Source organism: Citrus clementina, unplaced genomic scaffold (assembly GCF_000493195.1).
Source record: "Citrus clementina cultivar Clemenules unplaced genomic scaffold, Citrus_clementina_v1.0 scaffold_5, whole genome shotgun sequence".
In the NCBI taxonomy this organism is placed as follows: Eukaryota; Viridiplantae; Streptophyta; class Magnoliopsida; order Sapindales; family Rutaceae; genus Citrus; species Citrus x clementina.
This window is the reverse complement of record NW_006262201.1, coordinates 16,604,732-16,614,366: the sequence shown is the minus strand read 5'-3', so window position 1 is coordinate 16,614,366 and position 9,635 is coordinate 16,604,732. Positions and strand designations below refer to the sequence as shown.

Sequence of the window (9,635 nt, the reverse complement as noted above, 5' to 3'; positions counted from 1 at the left end):
TATCTCACATTATCAATTTTCTACCTGTAGTAATTTTAAAAAATTGCATCTATAAATATGGAAAATAAGCGCATAAATATTGGGGATATTTTTATGATTCTCTATAAGTATTGTTGATATTATGGATTAATTAGTTAGTACCATGTGACGATGTCTCTCGCTATAAGAACAATGCAGTTACCCACTGAATCATTATTCATATGTTTGTAGCAATGCATATACATTTCTTTCCATTTTATTGGTACCAAGTTATACCTATAATTATTAGATATGTTTAATTATACAACTCAATATTTCAATTACGCCAATTATAGTAGTCACAATGTTATCAAATTTGGATGGCATTTGTTTTTTATTTGAAATATGAATTGATCTAAATAAGTTTAAATTATGAATAGAGAAAAATATTTGAATCTGAATGACATGTTTTTTTTTCTTTTTCTTTTCTCTGAATCGATAAAAGTAAGTATTAAACTTTTTTTAAACTTAAAAAAAATTAAAAATCAGTATTTTAAAATTTGTGCCCCTTACAAATTATAAATGTTAAACAAATAACAAAATCTTAGAGAACATAAATAAGATAATATATTATATATAACAAAATCATGTTCAATTGATACAATCACTTAATGTTAGTATATATTAATCAATTTTATTGTTGTTTATGATGTTTTACATGAAAAATATTCATTAAAAATTATAAAGTAAAATAATGTTAACTTGAAGAAGATTGAAAGATAAGAATAATAACAGTCTACCATTATATTATCATAAGTTATAGAGATGGGTAATTATTGTGTAAATTTTATTGTACTCTCAAGTGCATAATCTATTGTAGTATAGATTAATGGTGATAAGTGTCTTTCCAATTAGGAAGTAGATTTAATTATGTGTAAGATTAATTTTTCAAGTTTATATGTAAGTTGGATGTGATTTCTTAGTAGTACTGAGATTTAAATTAAAAAAAGATGGCAAGAATAAATTAAGGATGAAACAATTCAAATGAAACATTTGATTTTCTGGATTCTTACTTAACATTTCACCATAGGCTTAATATTCATTTTTAGTTCGAATTAATTTATGAGAGAGTATTTCCACTTCTTATAGTCCTCATTCTAGTAAATATGGTATAAATCACTCATTGTATTAGAGGAAAATAATCTTCTACTGAATGTGGTATTAAGTACACATTGTGCCAGGTGATAATAATCCTATTGTTGACAATGTAGTAAGACTATTCACTAAATAACTTAGATTCATTCTCTGTCAACACGGAGTCAAGATGAGCCACTAATAGTAGAGAAGTGTTTCTTACTAATAAATATAATGTAAAGTACTCATCATGCCAAACAGTAATAATCTTGCACTAGGGAGCCGGTATGTCGTGCAAAATCTAGATAAGGTTATTACAATTTGTCAACGATGAGTCAAAACAATTAACATAAATCAAAGAGAAAGTTAATAAACTTACCAAATTAAGCCTATGGACCATGTTGAAGCTTCACTTTCAACCCAATATTGAAATTACATTGGCCACCCATAATTGAACTAGGGGCCAAAATGATAATTTTATTAAAAATACTTGGAAAATACAGGATAGAGTAAGAATTACACAAAATGAACCTCAAATTAAATTAGTCACTCATAATAAACAAGGGGAAATCCCCTATTTATAGATATAATGGGTAAATCATGACCATCGAACAAAAACAATTTAGATGGTCAGGATTGCACTACATGGCAAGCTCTGATTAGTTGGAACACGTCATCAAAGTTGTGATTTAGTGAATTGCATATATCATACACGCATTTTTGTTCCAATAACATGTTGTGGCATATTGGTCAATGCCACGTCAGCATTTCAATCCAATAAGTAATTGCCATGTATTAGTCAATTCCACGTCATCGGCCAATGCCATACCAGCTAAGTGCCCACCAAAATCCTAAAATTACAATTTTATGTTTTATGCCCTTCCTGAGATTTTCAATTATTTTGAGCTAAAAAATGCTATCTTTTTTTCTGTTGGATTTTTCGTTAATTGCTAAATGATCATAATACCCTTGAAATACATAGAATACTCAAATAATAACAAAAAATGCACAATCAAATTTTAAAGGACTTAAATACATAAAAGCAAAAATGTTAGTGAGACTTGGAGTGCAAAATGATGATTTTATCCTTTATAGATAGATATTCTTGATAAGTGCTTATTTTTCATATATTTTGCTATTAATTTCTCCATGTTTTTTCTTGTTTTGGTCTTAAATATTCTAGTTATTTTAGTTAATTTTTAATTTAGTAAATTATATTTTTATTGTGCTAATTTTTATCTTAATTTTTTTATTCTATTATTTTAGGTATTTTCTAGGATTAAAGAGAAATTAAATCGGAGCATTCATAAAAGAAATCTGATTGAGAGAATTAGAATAGGAAAAGAATTAAAGATTGGGAGACAAAAGTGCACAAGAGATCAAGAATTGGAGAAATAAAGAATATTTTCCAATTAAAGTTGCACGGGCCAAGCAAAATTAATTTTGCACATGGAGCTAAAATTGGAAAATGGAAGTAAAAAGGGAAGCCAAGCCAATTACAAGCGAAGCCATCGCATGGAGCTAAAATTGGAAAAAGGAGATTGCCATCAAGCACGTGAGAGGAAGAAAAGAAAAAAAAAAAAAAACCTTTTGGCCTTAAGCATGGCCAATCAAAAGTGTTTGTGAATGAAGACGAAAAAGGAAGCAAATATTTTGCATGACAATTTAAATGGCAAGCACTTTATGAAAGTGGCGGTTTTGGCTTGGATTTAATTCTTTCCATGCAAGGATTTTAAAGCCACAATTGAAGCATTATATAAGGGCCAAGCGGAAGCAACACAGGGGGGGGGGATTTTTTATTCGGCGGCCACGCATACAAAAGAATTTGCTGCCGCAAAGGAGAATAAAAAAATAGAGGAGGTAGCCGTTTGAATTAATCTCTATGTCTGGTTTTATTAACTTTTTTATTCCCAATTTAATTATGTTAGGCTAGATTTTCTATTTGGTTGAGGGTGAATTCAAAACCCTAAACATGCTATGCAATTAAATTTAAATTCTATCATTCAATTTATTTAATTGAGATTGTTTATATTCTTCTATAATTAATGTTTATGATTTTATTCTCGTCTTGTTTAAGTGGCCAATTAGATAGGATTTGAATAAATTCTATTGTTAGATTAAAATTCTTGATCCGTAATTGTCTTGAGATTTTAATCATAAGTAGCAGGTTGGAACCAATGATTTCAATTGGAGAATATAACCTAGGTTAAATAATCCGAGCTTATGCGTTCATTGCCTATATCAATCTAATATCTTTCTATGTTTAATGCTTCCATTATCTTAAATTTAAAGAGCTTGTTTTAAATTATTTAATGGTTAGAGATTAGGTGAAGAGCTTGTTTCGCCTAACGACACACTAAGGAAAGATTGAGACTAACATAGTTTATTGTTGCCTATAGTTGATAGTTTCAATATAAATTGATGATAGAATTGATATATTATGCGCATGTTTGGTGGTGGTGAATGATCTTTTAACCAAAGTTTTCCATAATTATTATTTCTTTCTCCTTTAATTAGAGTTTTTATTAAATTTTTGTTTTCATAGTTTAATTTCTTTATTTCTTTCTATTTAGTTAAAAATTCAAAAACTCCCCTTTTATTTATAATTGGCATTTTCTTTAGTTAGATTAATTTATATTAATTATTTCTATTATTATTTTATTTTAAGTCTTGCTTGAGAGTTGATAATAAATATAACTAGCATAGTCTTTGTGGGATCGATCCTTACTCGTTCTGTACTAATTATTTATACTAGTAGCAAGGCTTTAAATTTGGTGCACCCTAACGATACTACCAATTCTCTAGCACTCAACACACCTTCCAATCAGCTTATTATTTGTTTATAGTAAACTAAGCGATAATATCCAGCAAAAGTCAAATTGAAATATTTTTTTAAAGGCAATTGTGTTTACTTCTTCAATCAGATTAATGACAATAATCAAATAAAAGTATAAGTGCTAATTATCTCAGCTTTGAAAAGTCACTCCCACATTAACCATTCACATAAATTAGTCAAGTCAATTCATACAAAATGATTAATTATAAAAGCTACATTAATTAAGTCACTTTTAAGAATGGCATGCCAAACTCCAAAACCTCACGAGTAAGAATGACACTTTCAAAAGAAAATAAAGAAATAAAAATAGTCATTCTAAGAAATGATAAATTGAGAGAAAATACTAAAAAAATAGTATATGAAAGAATAATGTTCATAGTTTTAAAAAAATTATGATCTCATGAATTGTTTGTCAAACCAATAATATTATTGGTTGGAGCTTCAGCATTGCCTCACTCTTATTTAAGTGGGCAACAGTATTAGTAAGTCGGCTTTCTCTTGAGAACTACACTCCGCAAGCATACGTTTTTCCTTCTTTGAAAGGACAATGACATGGACATGGTTGCGGTCTGCCTGTATTTATTTTCTTTGCAATGTACACTTAGTTGGGACCTACATGACAGTCTTTGTGCGAAAATATGACAATTAGGAATTATAATTCTGAAGCTGAGGAGAATATACATTACCGTTTTAAATTTTTTGTTGGAATCACACATGCAAGTGGTGATTAATATTAACGTTTAGAGATCACACAAGTAATGAAGTATAAGAACCTCTCAATAGTTTAGTGGTAAATTAAATTCCGTTCCGCAAGTACTTTAGGGTTCCAATCCTCCTGTGTATGTTGTGGATGTTGAATTTTTCATATTTTTATAAATATATGCGGTCCTAGATATCCGAATTACGCCAATTACAAAGCGGATTTAAGAGATTCTATTTGATTTTTTATTGTAGAGAGATGATGGCATAATTTATATACATATTTTATCCTTTATTGTATATTTGCTAGTTAATTTTATTTGTTATTTTTAATTAATTGAATTGTTTTATTGAATAGGAAATTAATTGGAGATTGGAAATAAAAAGTGCAAAAAGAATAATAATTTGGGGAAATATTAGTTGAAGCTGTGATAGAGTTAAGAGCCAAGAGCAATTTGCATTGAAAAAGAATTTCAATTCTCCAATTGAGTTGCACGTTCATAGCATTGCAAAAGGGGAAAGCAATTTAAATGGGGCCCACACTTGACTTTCAAAAGTGGAATTAATGGCTGGCGTTATTATGGAAGCTTTGTTTCATAATTGGAAAAGGATTTTAATTAGTAGACAAAGAGGATTCGGTGGCTAAGCATTATAAAAGAGAGTTTTGGCTTTTGAATGAGGGTGGCCGCCAGAGGAGGAGAAAAAGGTTGGAAGAGACCAGTTGCAGCAGCAATATTTCGGCTTCCCATGGCTGATTTTATTTTTTTTGTTGCTCCCAATTTAAGTATGTCCAGCTAATTTTCTTATACTGAGGTTAAAGATGAAACCCTATTCAATGAAATAATTATTTTATTTATTTATTTAATTCCCATATATGTTCTTTAATGATTATGGTTTTTATTTCACATGATTAATTGAATGTTAATAAAATCTTTTCATCAATTCTGTCATGCATTATTGATTGTTAAGATTAATATTCGATTAATTCTATGCTTGGATCTATAAAGTTTATACATGATTATCTTTGATTTTATGTCTTTCATTAAATTGTTTACATGGAGTGCTTAGGAAACTTTGACTCTTTGTTATTCAATATGTTTACATGAGATTCTTAGATGTCATATTATTAAGCAGAAAAAGAACCTACATTAGATTTAATTACTTGGGCTTAATTGTTATATCCATGAGATGACATAGATTGATTTCGAGTTGTCACTCTAAAATTGAGGATTAATTAATAATTAGATAATTACTAGTTGAATAGTGGTGGATTCTGAAACCTTGGTAATTCTTATCTTATTGAATTCTCCTTTATTTTAATTGCTTCCTTAGTTTAATTGGTTTAATTTTCTTAAAAACTCAATTTGCTCAACTAGGTTAGAATTAATATTAATTTTAGATTTAAATTAGACTTTTTAATTTATAACAATCCCTATGGGATCGACCTCGTTACCACTATTCTATTTCTAGATTCGTGCGCTTGCGAGTATATTAAAATTTTCACAACAAGTTTTTGGCGCCGTTGCCGGGGATTGTGCTAGAAAGTCAAGTTTAATCTAGGTTAATTTGATTTTTCCACTAGTTATAATTTAGGTTGTCTTTTATTTTATTTATTCAATTTTTATTTTTATTTTATTTTATTTTATTTTGAATTCATTCTTTAGTTGTTTAATTTCTTTTTTTTTAATTTCGTTTATTCTCATTATTGTTGGTTTATTTTATTTTATTTTCTTTCCTTGTCTGGTTAGTTTATGAGTGTTTGGGAACGTGATTCAACAAATCGTTTGGTTAAAAAAGAGTCGAAAATTGATAGTAGTCAAGCTAGTTCTTTAGAAGTGATGGATGACCCAAATAGATTATTGCCAATACTTCCACCAGTGCAAGCAGAGAAAACCTTTAGAGAATACTTTTCACCACTTGCAGCCAACCAACCATCTTGTATTGTGTTGCCACAAACTACAGCAACACACTTTGAACTTAAGCCCTCTGTCATTCAACTTTTACCATCTTTCCATGGGTTAGAGAGAGAGGATCCATATTTGCACATTAAGGAATTTCTTGACATATGCTCTACATTCCGTTTTCAAAATTTTAATGATGAGTCAATTAAGCTTCGTATGTTCCCTTTCTCATTAAAAGACAAAGCAAAAGCTTGGTTGAATTCACTTCCTGCTGGATCTATTAGTACATGGGATGAATTGAGTAATAAGTTTCTCATCAAGTTTTTCCCTATGTCTAAAACAAATGCCCTTAGGAGAGAGATAAGTGATTTTTATCAAAGAGAGGGTGAGCAATTTTACGAGTGTTGGGAAAGATTCAATGATTTACTCCTCAAGTGTCCCCACCATGGTTTTGAAAAATGGAGACTTATACAATGCTTTTATAACGGTTTAACCATGTCAAATAGTCATATGGTAGAGTCTATGAATGGTGAGAGATTTTTGAACTTACATGAAGGTGCTGCATGGGATTTCTTTAATTCACTTTCTGAAAATTCTCAACAGTGGGATTTTTCAAATCAAAGGGAAAAATTGTCTCAAGTTTCTAGAAAGGGGTTATATGAAGTTAAGGATGATTTTGATGTGAAATCCACTCTAGCTACACTTTCTAGGAAAGTAGATGCCTTAGCGCTGAACCAATCAATGAATCATCATCCTAGTGTAGCTAATGAGGTTTGTGCTCTTTGTTCTAACTTGTCTCATACAGCACAGAATTGTCCATCATTACCAGCCTATCAAGAGGCTTATTCTGAGCAGGTACATGCCTTACAAGCATATGAGAAAACCCCCAATAATCCATATTCATCCACATATAATCCTAATTGGAGGAATCACCCGAATGTTTCTTGGAAACAAAATCAACCTTTGTCAAACCAAGGAGGACAACAGTTTAACATGCCCAATCAACAATTTGTCCCTCCTAACCAAGTATATCCTCCTGCCCAACAACCTATGTTTCAATTTGTTGCACCCGAACAAAGAAAGCCTTCTTTAGAGGATACACTTCAAAGTTTCATTCAGTCAACCCAACAAGCTTTTCAGTCAAACACTCAAGCTATTCTAAAGCTTGAACATCAATTGGGTCAATTAGCAACTACTGTAGCGGAGAGAGAAAAAGGAAAATTCCCAAGTCAACCAATTCCTAATCCCAAAGGAGTGCATGAAGTTGGATTGAGTTCAAGTCATCAGCATGAAGAAGCAAAATCTGTTATGACCTTGAGAAGAGGAAAATTATTTGACAACAAGGTGGAGGCTCAAACAAGAAAGACATATGTGCCTACTTCTTTAGATCAAGTTCCATCACAAGACTCATCACCAAATGATCCAGAAGAGAGTGGCCCGCCAGCTTACATTCCCAAGGCTCCTTTTCCTCAAAGGTTAACAAAGGTAAAGAAAGGGACTTCAACAGGTGTGATTATGGAAATCTTCAAGCAGGTAAGTATAAACATCCCTTTACTCGATGCTATTAAGCAAGTTCCTTCTTATGCCAAGTTTTTGAAAGATTTATGCACTAAAAAGAGAAATTTGCATGTCACTAAAAAGGCGTTTTTAACTGAACAAACTAGCAATTTACTCCAATGTAAAATGCCACCAAAATTTAAGGATCCTGGTTCTCCTACTATCTCATGTGTTATAGAGAACCAATGTTTTGATAAAGCATTATTGGATTTGGGTGCTAGTGTTAATCTCTTGCCTTATTCTGTTTACATGCAGCTTGGACTAGGTGAGTTAAAATCAACTCCTATTATTTTGCAACTTGCTGATAGGTCAATGAAAATACCTCGTGGTATTATAGAGGATGTGTTGATACAGATTGACAAATTTTATTATCCTGTTGATTTTATTATTATTAATACTCAGCATGTACAGGATCCTAAGAAACACACCCCAGTTATTCTAGGTCGTCCTTTCTTAGCTACAGCTGATGCTCATATTAGTTGCAGGACTGGAAACATGCAATTGTCTTTTGGTAACATGACCATGGAATTAAACATTTTTAATGTTCCTAAGCAGGCACAAGAAGATGATGAAGTTGTTGAAGTAGATATGATAGAAGCATCAATTGATGACTCACTTATTTCTAACCACTGTGACAATCCATTAATACCATGCACAACTGACTCTGGTTTCTTTGTTGATGTTGATAGTGGTATCGAAGAAGTTAATGTTTTACTTGATTTGACTCTTATCATAGATATAATTAAGTGGAAAGAAAAGATTGAGCCACTTCCTCCTGAAGAGAAAATTGAACCATTCAAGTTAGAGCTACTTCCTAAAAAAGTGCAACATAGGTCACATTCTGACATGAAAAATGTGGTAAGATCTAAAGTACTTAAATTATTAGATTTTTATACTACTTCAGATAACTCTCAGGAAAGTATGGAACAGAAGAGATCAAGGCAGTGCGATATTGAGAAGTTTCATTACCATAATCCTTTTATAGATAAAATGCTCCAGTGCTTAGTCAATTATGTTTTCTGGCATTTTCTATATAATTGCTTTGCTTTTCACCAAATTCTTATTGATCCCGGTTGATTTGTTGTTTACATTAATTAGTTAGTTAGTAGGATTTATTTATTTATTTTTTTATTTATATTTCTTCTAACGTTTTCTTTTAGTTGTCATTTTGTTTTAAGCTTTCCCAACCCATCCAGGTGTGTTCTCTCCAACTTTCTTTTTATTATTTAAGTTTTTATTATTATTTTTTCTTTCTTTCATTTGTTTGCATGCATATCTTTTGTTTGTGAAACATTGAGTACAATGTTCCGAATAAGTTTGGGGGTGGGAATAGTGTGTGCTTTGTTTGTTAAAAAAAAAATTTTCAAAAATTCAAAAAAAAATTGTGTTTTTTTTGTTTTTACGTGAAAAGCCAATGATAAGAACTTGATTGACAATGAATATGGTTTTTAGAAAGGGTTGAATATTGTCTTAGTTTATACTTGATTCTTGCGTTAGTTCCTCTTGATTGAGATTCTTTAAACCATGAGCACTAATATCAATTCTTTCAT

At 30.7% G+C, this 9,635-nt stretch overlaps 1 non-coding gene across 1 annotated transcript; it reads right to left on the bottom strand.

Annotated features, from left to right (window-relative positions):
- Window positions 1-6,873: 6,873 nt before the first annotated feature.
- LOC112098638 lies at window positions 6,874-6,980 on the bottom strand. The gene has a single exon (XR_002905748.1). It is a non-coding gene; the product is annotated as a small nucleolar RNA R71 (small nucleolar RNA).
- Between the last annotated feature and the right edge of the window lie 2,655 nt (window positions 6,981-9,635).